Source organism: Mus caroli, chromosome 18, assembly GCF_900094665.2.
Source record: "Mus caroli chromosome 18, CAROLI_EIJ_v1.1, whole genome shotgun sequence".
Lineage (NCBI taxonomy): Eukaryota > Metazoa > Chordata > Mammalia > Rodentia > Muridae > Mus > Mus caroli.
The window spans coordinates 17,268,151-17,279,103 of NC_034587.1; positions in this window are offsets into that span (position 1 = coordinate 17,268,151).

The window sequence follows — 10,953 nt, forward strand, 5'->3', positions numbered from 1 at the left end:
GTTTTGTAGTTTCATTTCTACAGTACATGACTGGGGAAAGGAGAATGGAAACAAAGCATAATAGGTTGTATATTGAGAGTTGGAGAGATAGCTCAGTAGTTAGGAGCACTTGCTCTTGTAGGGGACTTGGGTTTTGTTCCCAGGACTCAAGGTGGTTCATATCTCATACATAACTCCATTTTCAGGGCATCTGTAGAAGTTATACATGTAGGCAAAACACACTTACAAATCTATTTTAAAAGGTCATAGATTTAGAGAGTAAAGGGGGATAGAGAGAGGGTCATGGATGTGACTCACAAGGTAGTTACTAAGTACTTGCTGACAAAGCTTTGCAACTAGAGTTTGATTCCTCGAACTTTATACTAAAAGGAAAGAATTAACTTCCACAAAGTTGTTCCCTGACCTCCACAGCAGTGTGGCAAGCAAATACCCCATTATTTAATTTTTTTAATGACAGATACAAGGGCCTTGTGAAAAGAGAATGACCTGCCCTCCACATCTAACAGTACTTGCCTGCTGTGGGCTTGAGAGAGGCCATCCACACTTATCCTCGCTAGTAAAAGATAACTGTGTATTCCAATCTTGCTTAGGTACAAACCAGTATGTTTCTGATCTGTTTTGTTCTAGACACTGAAGCACATGCTCTACAGCTAGGGTACACTTTCAACTCCTGTATAAGGGATCCGTAAGAGTGTGGTAATGAGTTCTGGGGAAGTGCAGGCAAGGGATTGCTGCAATGTCAAGAACAGCCTGATCTAGAGCCTATCAACCTCTTCCTAAGTGTATTAGACTGTATTTTCTGCCGTTGCTGGGGTAGTGGAGACCATGCTGTTCTCAAGATCCTGTCTTTAAAAAGATATGAGCACTTGCAAAGCAGAGGCAGGAGGGTTAGGAGTTTTTAGCCAGTCTAGTTTTTAAAAACTGCATGCTTGTGTGTAGACAGATGACTGCTTTTCCAGAGGATCAGGGTTCAAGTCCCAATACCCACAGGTCAGCTGACAGTCACCTGTAACTCTAGTTTCAGGACATCTGATGTTCCTGCTTGCCTCACCAGGTATCAGACATGAATATGGTGCACAATCTCCATGCACAAGTAAAAAAATCTTCAAAAAAAAAAATGGTCATGATAGCAATTGAGGGATGGAGACAGGAGAATCAAGGCCTTCCTCATCTATATGAGACAGAGAAAAGATACTGTGTAGTTGATGAGTAGAGTATGTAAGGGAAGGGAATGAGAGTGGATACAAGACATGATTAGTTGAATTACTATTAAATGGAAGGGGATGGAGCAGGAGACACTGAAAGAACCTAGTTTGGAAACCCCCCACTTGTGTTCTGAGTTGGCGCCCACCCAAGGAATCACGAGAGACCATGTTAATGCAAACACACGAGGTAGTTTAATGACGGAGCTCCAGACTGACACGTATCTCACACAGGAGACAAGGCTCGAAAGCTAGGGGTTTTTATAGAAAAGGGTCTGGGGCTGGGGGAGGAATTGGCACGGGTTCACACGATTGGTTCATTTATACATCAGGAGAATGATTACACATCAGAAAATGAGTACGTGCAGGTCAGGGCATCAGGAATTCTGAGGGCCGGGTGCTTATCTAAGTCAGCAGAGCATCTGGTTAACATTTAACCCAGGTCAGAAGGGCAGGAGATAGGGAGGAGCCGGGCCAGTTCGGACATTCTTGTATGTCTTCTCTATCTTTATGGCTAGTCAGTTCCTGGGATGACTTTGCAGCCTTTGTTCTTTGCTCTAGGCCCAAAAAGCCTTCCTAACTAGCAAGCTACATGAGTCAGGGACCTTGAATTTTAATTTTTTTCAACACTGGATGTGAGCAGCAAGGAAATTACAGGTCCATCCATGGGCATTGATGGGACATGACCAGTATCCACAAAGTGAACAAAAGCATAAAGTGACATATTCACAGCAAGTTTTTTGGCTTTTTGTTTTGTTTTGTTTTGCAGTGTGTGTGTGTGTGTCTGTGTGTGCATGCTTGTGTTCATGTATCTCCCCGTAATTGTCTTTTGCTCAGATTAGAAATGTGGAGTTTCACTTTCTTCACAAGATCTTCCTCTGTAGCCCAGGCTACCTAGAACTCGAATCCTGTTTCAACCTCTTGAATACTGGGATTGTAGGCACATTCCATAACACCTAAATAAAGTGTTGGTTTTGTGGACATTTTATTGCACAGGCAATGTCTTAGCTTTGGAGATGCTGTATATAATGAAAACCCAAAACCAGCTGTTTGAAGAAAGGTGCAGATGGCTTGACAATGCTCTGGTGTTTCTACCTGACTTTTTATAGCTTTGTTTACATATCTTTTCAACAAAAATGTGTGTGTGTGTGTGTGTGTGTGTGTGTGTGTGAGAGAGAGAGAGAGAGAGAGAGAGAGAGAGAGAGAGAGAGAGAGAGAGAGAAATTGGGAGGGAGGAGGGGGAGAGAAAGAATGGAAATGTGAGTGCTTGGATCTTGAGGGTAGAGGACAACTTTTACAAGTCTCTCCTTCCACTATGAGTTCCGGGGATCAAATCCAGGTCATCAGGCTTGCAGGACAAGCGCTTTCTACCAGCTGAGACATCTTGGTAACAAGGTTCAAGTCTTCAAACCATTTGGTAGGTATGACTTGAACCTCTTGTTTCCTGGGTTTGTTTTGCATATTTAATAAAGTTGTATAAATATTAAGACTAAAAATAAGTTGTAGAACAAATTATTAATGTCACTCAACCTCCATGGGTACAAAATGTCTTTCAGCTATTTGGCATTTTCACATATACTTTTTAGAAGAACCTCTCCCCTCCTCCATCCCAACCCATACTTAAACTCTTCCACCACCAGTATTCCTCTTTTCATGTGTGTTTTGCTTAAAGCCTCTTTACCTCTTTCTCCCTCTACACCCCTTTCTGGTTCCTTGATATTTACATTCACTTCCACACAAACACATAAACCAGAAGCTAAGTTCCATGTATGGAAATGGGTCTTTCTGAGCTGGGACCTCATATTTTTTACTGGGCTGTGTTTTGAGTAACTGGGGGTGAGGTCCTGCCTTACAGTGAAACGAAAGAGTTTTAAGAATGGGACTGCATTGTGGCTCTTTATTTAATTTTATGTGAGAACCCTGACACACCAGAAGAGGGTATCAGACCCCATTACAGATGTTTGTGAGCCACCATGTTGTTGGGAATTGAACTCAGGACTTCTAGATGAGCAAGCAGTCAGTGCTCTTAACCACTGAGCCTCCTCTCCAGCCCTGCACTGTAGCTTTTTAGCTCCATGAGTGGTCATGGAACCTTGGGAATAAATTTTCAATTCCCCAGGAAGGAAGTTGGACTTCTCAGAGGGAGCCACTGACAAATGGGTCTTTAGTTAGTGATGATCCTGAACTAGGGAGGGCAGCTCTGGGGCTGAGTCAGCTTCTGAAACACCTGGCCAGAGGAGATGACAAGGCCAGAACTGAGCTGGTTTCCAAATTTCTTCAAGGTCTCACTAAATATAATAGAACTAATAGCCAATCAAAATTATACTAATGTCACTGCTTTGTCCCCTACCAATCATATTAAACGTTACCTAATCCTGTAAAATTTCCATGCATAAAAGGGGGCCTATGAGCCCCTTGAGCTGTTGCCATTTTGATGAATGGCTGACTCCACATGCAGGTAATTTCTGCAGAATAATGCTCTTTGCCTTTGCATACTATTTGACTCTGGGTTCTTCCTTAAGGGATTCTTGGACCCTAACACCCTAAGGTTGGATGCTTTCTGCCATTTGGTGTTTTGAAATGGCATTGAGTCTCAGAAGCTTATGTCATGGTGGCCGCATAGCCTTTGTTGCGGGAAATAATAAAAAAAAATGAATCCACGTATGCTATTGCCTGCAAGGCACTGGTGGGCAATGGCTAGCCTGTTCTCACCCTCGTGGAGACCCTCTGACTCAGAGCACCGAAATCTCTCCACCTCGCTCCCTAAATTCTCACTGGTGGGGTCGCTACCACACCAGCCTGTGCTTCAAAACTCCCACGGCCTTTTATGGTGCATTTCAGGCAAACCCGTGCTTTGCAGCTGTACCCTTCTCTCTGAAGCCCTGTCGAGCTGCTGCTTGAAGGTAAACACCACACAAACTTAGTTAAAATCAATGGTAATTCAATCGCTGGGCACATCAACTAGAATCCTAATATTGCAAGTCATATTCAATCTGTGATGGTTTGTATATCCTTGGACCAGGGAGTGGCACCATCTGGAGGTGTGGCCTTGTTGGAATAGGTGTGTCACTGTGGGTGTGGGCAAAAGATCCTCATCCTAGTTGCCTGGAAGTCAGTCTTCCACTAGCAGTCTTTGGATGAAGGCATAGAACTCTCAGCTCTGCCTGCGCCATGCCTGCTTGGATACTGCCATTCTCCCACCTTGAAGATAATGGACTGAACCTCTGAACCTGTAAGCCAGCCCCAATTAAATGTTGTTTTTATTAGACTTGCCTTGGTCATGGTGTCTGTTCACAGCAGTAAAATCCTAACTAAAACACAATCTAAATCCTCTGGTGGCAAATCCTGGTGGATTCGCCATCTAAACCAGGAGACACTAGTAGCTACATCTTGTCCTCGCTGTCCCTATCTCTCTCCTGCCTCCTCTCTTCCTCTGTCCAACCCTGAAGTCCCGCCTACTTGCCCAGTGATTGGTTCCTTTATTTACTAGAAGTCACCGGAGTACTTGACTCCTTCCTTGTTCCAGACAACCCCTCCTGGGAAAGCAGAATTATCATCAAAATACAAACAGCACCAGGGCCATTCACAAAACTTCCCCTTTCTGTCCACTTAAAAGGCTCTTTTATCTCAGATATAAATTGAGCACAATTATTACCAATTTGTAATTTATAAAGTACAAGATAGACCTAACACCCTGTCCATCATTTTGGTCAATTAAATAGAACATTGTTATCTACCCTAACTAAAACGACTTATAATTCTACACCTGACTTATGTCCTGGCTTTACATTGTATGCCACCTGAAAACCATTCTCTCAAATCTACATCATCTTTCACAGTGTTAAACAGCTTGTTTAGGCTATAAGACTGATATAGACTGTATAAGTCTTCAACCCTGTCAGAAATCCAAGAATGACAAATATTATCTGAAAATATGAAAACACGAAACATAGCTTCCAAAATTTAGCCAATTTATGGAGACTGCTCATCACCTGGACAATCAATCCCTTATACTTCAAAACATTGGAGCATCATCAGTCTTCAGTCTTCTGGCCCAGGGTCATCTGACAGACCTTTGTAATGCAGAATTTTGAAGGGCTGATTACCCTGTCTTGGCAGAGATTATCAGTCGACTGCTCCACATAGTGTGTCCTTTTTCTGGACATAATTTTGTCTGTAGATGAATTGAAGCAATTCTTGCTTAGTGGCTGTCTTTTCACAACTGGAGCAACTCCACTGATGCTCAGTTTCTTCTTTGAATCCAAGAAAGGGATGCTGTCCGGAGCAGACAGGTCTCCAGTCAAATGATCTTTAATACAGAAATGTCCATAAATGTCATATTCTGTGGACTTCTGATGCATTTGAAGACATTTATTAATACCTGTTCATAGCAGGCAATTATCACTGCCTTTTCTACTTGGAGTCAGTGACTAATTTTCCCTATCCCAGTTCCAAATGGTGGGCAAAATTTCCCATGTGATTTGGACAAAATCTGTATGTAAATCTATCCTAAAAGCAAATAATCCCAATTTTATAAATTCACAGTTAAATCAATATCTGCCCCAAGATGTAGGCAGCTTCCATTCTCTGGCTCTCTGACTCAATGCAGCTATCCTGTCTCTTTCCACAGCAGAGGACCTCAGAGCCCTTTCTTTGTTTCAAGGTTTCTTTCTTTTGGGGGGGGGGGTGTTTGTTTGTTTTTGTTTTTTGTTTTTTTCGAGACAGGGTTTCTCTGTGTAGCCCTGGCTGTCCTGGAACTCACTCTGTAGACCAGGCTGGCCTTGAACTCAGAAATCCGCCTGCCTCTGCCTCCCAAGTGCTGGGATTAAAGGCGTGTGCCACCATGCCCGGCTTTGTTTCAAGGTTTCTAAGCTTGAGTCCACATGTCTCATCCCAACGCCACCTTTCTCTCACTTAGAAAATAAAACTCTAACTCTCAGGCTAATAATCTTAAATTTCTAGCGGATTCTTGCTCAAAATGTTGGTTCGCCACCTGTTGTGGAAAATGAGTCCACACTATTGCTGGTGATACAGCCACATGAAGTCCTTATAACTGAGAGGTTTGTGAGAGTAACAGAAATCTGTGCAGATTGTATTACAATTAATTGGGTCTTCAGCTTTTTTTCCATCAGAAGTCTGGACCCAGTCAGGCTGAGGAGAAATGGAGAGGCATGTTTCCTTACCTTCCTGTCTTGGTTTCCTGCTCGTCACAAGAATCTCATTATGTGTTTCTAGTCTCCAGTGCACTGCCTCAAGCACACCGGTTAAGATGTATTGATTCTTTGCTGTGTCTCTGAAGTATGTGTGAGATAAGTGATTTTCTGATGTCACATTGAGTAGCCGACTTTCAATTTTGTGTTTACTTTTGGGGTTCATGGGGATTATATTCAGGTTCTTGTAAATGCCAGGCAAGCACTCTACCATGGAGCCATGCCTTCAGCTGTAAGCTAGTTTTCATCTTTATCATTTTGTGTGTGAGCGTGCCTGAGAGTCCCATGGTGTGCATATAGAGGTCAGAGGATAACTTCAGGTATTGCTTCTCATCTCTCTCTTTATTGTTCATCTCTTGTGTGATAAAATTTTCCTGAGTAGACAACACATGTCTGCTCACCCCAGATAGGGAACCCACAACAGACCAAAGTATGGATACTACAAAAGCCCAGCTTGGTGAACCAATAAGTTTTATTGAGGCTACTTACAGGAGCACAAATGGCTCAAGGACAGCTGCATTATGAAGGTCCACCCCAGCGTGGGTGACAGCTCACAAAGCTGGGAACCTAGAGCCTACAGCTCAGCAGGTTGGAGAGTGTCCTTTCCAGGACACTCCTCTGCTTCAGGGCAGCTCAGCTGATTTTGCTTCTTCTAGACAGCTGGTTTGGGCTCAGAGTCTCTTTGTAGCTTTTCTCCTGAGAATGTTTGTTTCTGTGGCGTACTAGTATCAGGGACTCACAGCTTTCATTACTTCCTCTGGCAGGGAGTGGATAGTCAATCTGGTCAGTTTCAGGGACTTCCTGGAGCTTTTTTTTTGTTTGCTGATCTTCTTGCCTAATGTTGCGTCCAACTCAACCAGCAAGGAAAACGCAACCACCAGTTCTTCTTTAAGCAGTTTACTCAGGTAGCTTCTCCAAAATCCCCCGCCTCTCTACGACCAGTGTTTTTTTTCCACTCCAGCCACAACCACGCCCCCACCAATCACCACAGGTTACATCACCTCACCAGGCAGGCTTGCTCAGCCAATCAGGGATTAGGGGCGTGCCACCCACCAAATATGGGCTTGTTTACTGCCTGGAATAGATATACATCGGGCTGGCCAGGGAGTCCGTAATGGCTTCCCTTGGCCTAAGAAGCTCTCACTGTAGGATAGAATATTTCAATTTCAGAGGCAAATGTTACACAGCCAATGCCAGGATAGCTAACCCTCAAGCTTCTGGAGATTCTGCTTCCACCTCCCATCTTCCTATAGGGTCATTGGAATTACAGATGTGCCTCCCCTGCATGTGGCTTTTCCATGAGTTCTGGAGATTCAAACTCAGGTCCTCACCCTTGCATGGCAAATGCTTATCTACTCACTGAGCTGTATCTCTCCAGCCTAGAACTATTTTATCTTTAATGTTTGTCCCCTGGGATTATGCCCAGGAGCTTATGCATGCAAAGCATATGTGGTATCACTGAGCAGTAGACTTGTACACTAGGCCACTCTACCACTCAACTATACTCCCAGGACTATGAAGACCATTTTTAAGGATTGACAAATATATGATTTATAAATCGGACAAGACTGAATTGGTTTACAATAATCCAAATCTACAATTTAGATGCATCAAAAACATTGTTTGGTGGAGTATCATTTATTAATTATTACAGAGATAATGCCTGCCTTGGTATGATCAACATCATGTTCTCTTGGGCTTCTCAAGGTCTCTAGGGATGATCCCTCTCTAAGCCAGGTTGTGGGCATGTAATCAGAATGGGAGAAAATAGGACCCTTTCCTTCTCTCTTTTGTCTTTCCTGTGAGGCACTAAACATGTACTTACTCCAAGAATTCCTTGGAGATATCACTGTAGCTATGTTCACTCCAGCTTCAGGGACAGGTGAGCTATAAATATATTATTTTACTCTAGAATTAGTGATTTTGAGGGCTGGGGATATGCCTCAGTTGATAAACTCTTGGCTTAACACACTAGAGCCCCTGAATTGATGTTCATCCCAGAATACAGCTGAGTGAGGTGAACATGTGAGTGGAAGGGAAGAATTCAAGGTTATCCTGGATATAAAGTGATCGAGACTGGCCTGAGCAAGATACACCCCCCTTTCAAAAACAACCAAAGCTTAATAATGAAAGGAATTAGTAATTCTGAAATGGAAGAACTGTATTAAAGAAAACTAATGTTGGATAATCCTGCCATCGGTCAAGTTTTATCCCAGAAATCCTTTATGGGTTAATATAGGTTGTTTTTTTTTTTTAATTTTGTTTTTATTATTTTTAGTTATGGATGGCTTTGTGTATGTGCATGTGGGGATGTGAACACAAGTACAGATTTGGAGGGGGCCAAATGCATTGGGTCTCTGGGAGCTGGAGTTAGAGTTGATTGTGAGCTGCCCTGTGGCGACTGGGAATTGAACCTGGGACCTCTGCAGAAGTAGCAGTGCTCTTAACCACCAAGCCACTTCTCTAGCCCCAAGATTATATATATATTTATTTAAAAGATATTTTAAATTTGTGTGTGTTAGGGGAGGGTGGTAATATCCACATGAGTGCAGGTGCCTGGAGAAGTCAGAAAAAGTCATTAGATGTCACTAGAGCTGGAGTTACAGATGGGTGTGAGCCAGGTGATGTGGGTGCCAGGACCTAAACTTGGATCCTCTGAAAGAGCAGCAGGTTAACCACTGAACCATCTCCCCAGTTCCAGTAGAGGATTTTGTTTTGAAGAAAATAAGAGCAAAGGTGTTTCCTCTAAGAGCATTTAAATGCATTCCTGAAATACATAGATTTGTGGAGCTTGGGACAGAGTTCCAGAAGAGAGACAGAGACAGAGACAGAGACAGAGACAGAGACAGAGACAGAGACAGAGAGAAAATATCTGCTTTTCCACCAAATTTCTGATTTGAGCCTGGATGTTTCTAGAAGACACTACTCTATGAGGTTGGCTCACAGATGCTCAATAACTGCACATGGAATTACATGTGGAATAATGAGCCTTTAAAATGCAAATTCAATGGTAATCAAAAAGTTGTAAGTATGTGTACCTTGGCTTTGGAAGTCTTGGGAAACTTGTTTTCTTGAAAGATATGAAGTATCATAACCCATTTTCATGATCCTTACAGGAAATCTTGCAATGGTGCAGAAGGGAGCATCTATTCCTTCTGTTGTATGTGAGATGCATTGCTCCTAGATTTCAGGGAGTGCAGAAGGAGCAGAAGAGGGCACAAAGGATGTGGCATCAGACTGAAATCAAGTTTCCCTTCACAGACTGGTTAGAACAGACATGTAGGAGCCACTAGATGGCATCTTAGAACTATGACACGACAGGGCATTTAAAGATGCAGCAGTTTTGGAATCTGGCCACTCTACAGTCGGTGGAGAAGGGAGGAAAGACTACAGTTTGCGTACTTGCTACACTCATCTCACATTTTGTTTTCCCTGTGGAACAGTATGTTATCATACACATAAGACACTCAAAGCCTCACTCTCTGCAAGCCTCTCTGATATGCTTTTACAGGCTAGTTAACCTTCCAGTCTTCACCTAAGATACTTGCTCTCAAACTTCAGAGCTGTGCAGTTTTGGAGATTTATCTGTAATTCCTAATAATACATACCCTCCATTGAGAAGTCAGGGAACCAGTGCTTTCCATCATGACTCACACACAGTAGGTGCTCAAGAGATGTTGGCTGACTGGACTGAAGGAGAAAAGGGGGTCTGAAAATGGGAGATGTGGAGCTGGTACCAGAGTGAAAATTCAGCACAATGTGGAGGGTCACAAAGAGGGGAAAGGGAAGAAAAATAACATACCTGCATCTTGTCCCCCTTTTAGAGCAAACACCTACTACACAAAACTCATGGTCCTTTTGCCAGCTTTTTATTAGCATTCACTTATCTGTATAAGACAGTGGTCTCATAGAGGCTGGCAACAGCTTCTTTATGTATCCAAGAATGACCCAGAGCTCTCGATGGGATCCTCTTGCCTCTGCTTCCTCAGTACTGGGATTTCAGGTCTATACTTCCAGGCTTGTACATTAGTCAGGAGAGAGACGAGTTTCCAGCGACACATCGAACTAAATGGAAAGGTAAATGCTATGGAATCTCAGGGATGAAGCCTTCATCGATTGGGTTGGCACTGCTCTGGACACTGGCAGAAGCTTATCCAGATGATAATAGAGGGGTGAAATATACCTGGTATCTGGGGCCAGGAGACAGATTCAGGAAGAGGGTGAGCAGAGCAGATATTCATGGGGGGTTTGGAGGGAGATTTGGAGATACAGATGGTGCAATCTGAAGATTCCTAGGAGGCAAGCCCAAGTTTGTATCATTTAACTTAGCAGCAACGGTCTTTCATTGAGGTAGTGACCTGGGTACTATAAACTTTGGAGATATGCAGAATATAGTGTTCTGCATAAGAGTAGAAATAATATTTTGTTTTTAAAAAGTTATCCAGCAGGTGGATTTCTGAGTTCGAGGCCAGCCTGGTCTACAAAGTGAGTTCCAGGACAGCCAGGGCTACACAGAGAAACCCTGTCTCGAAAAACCAAAA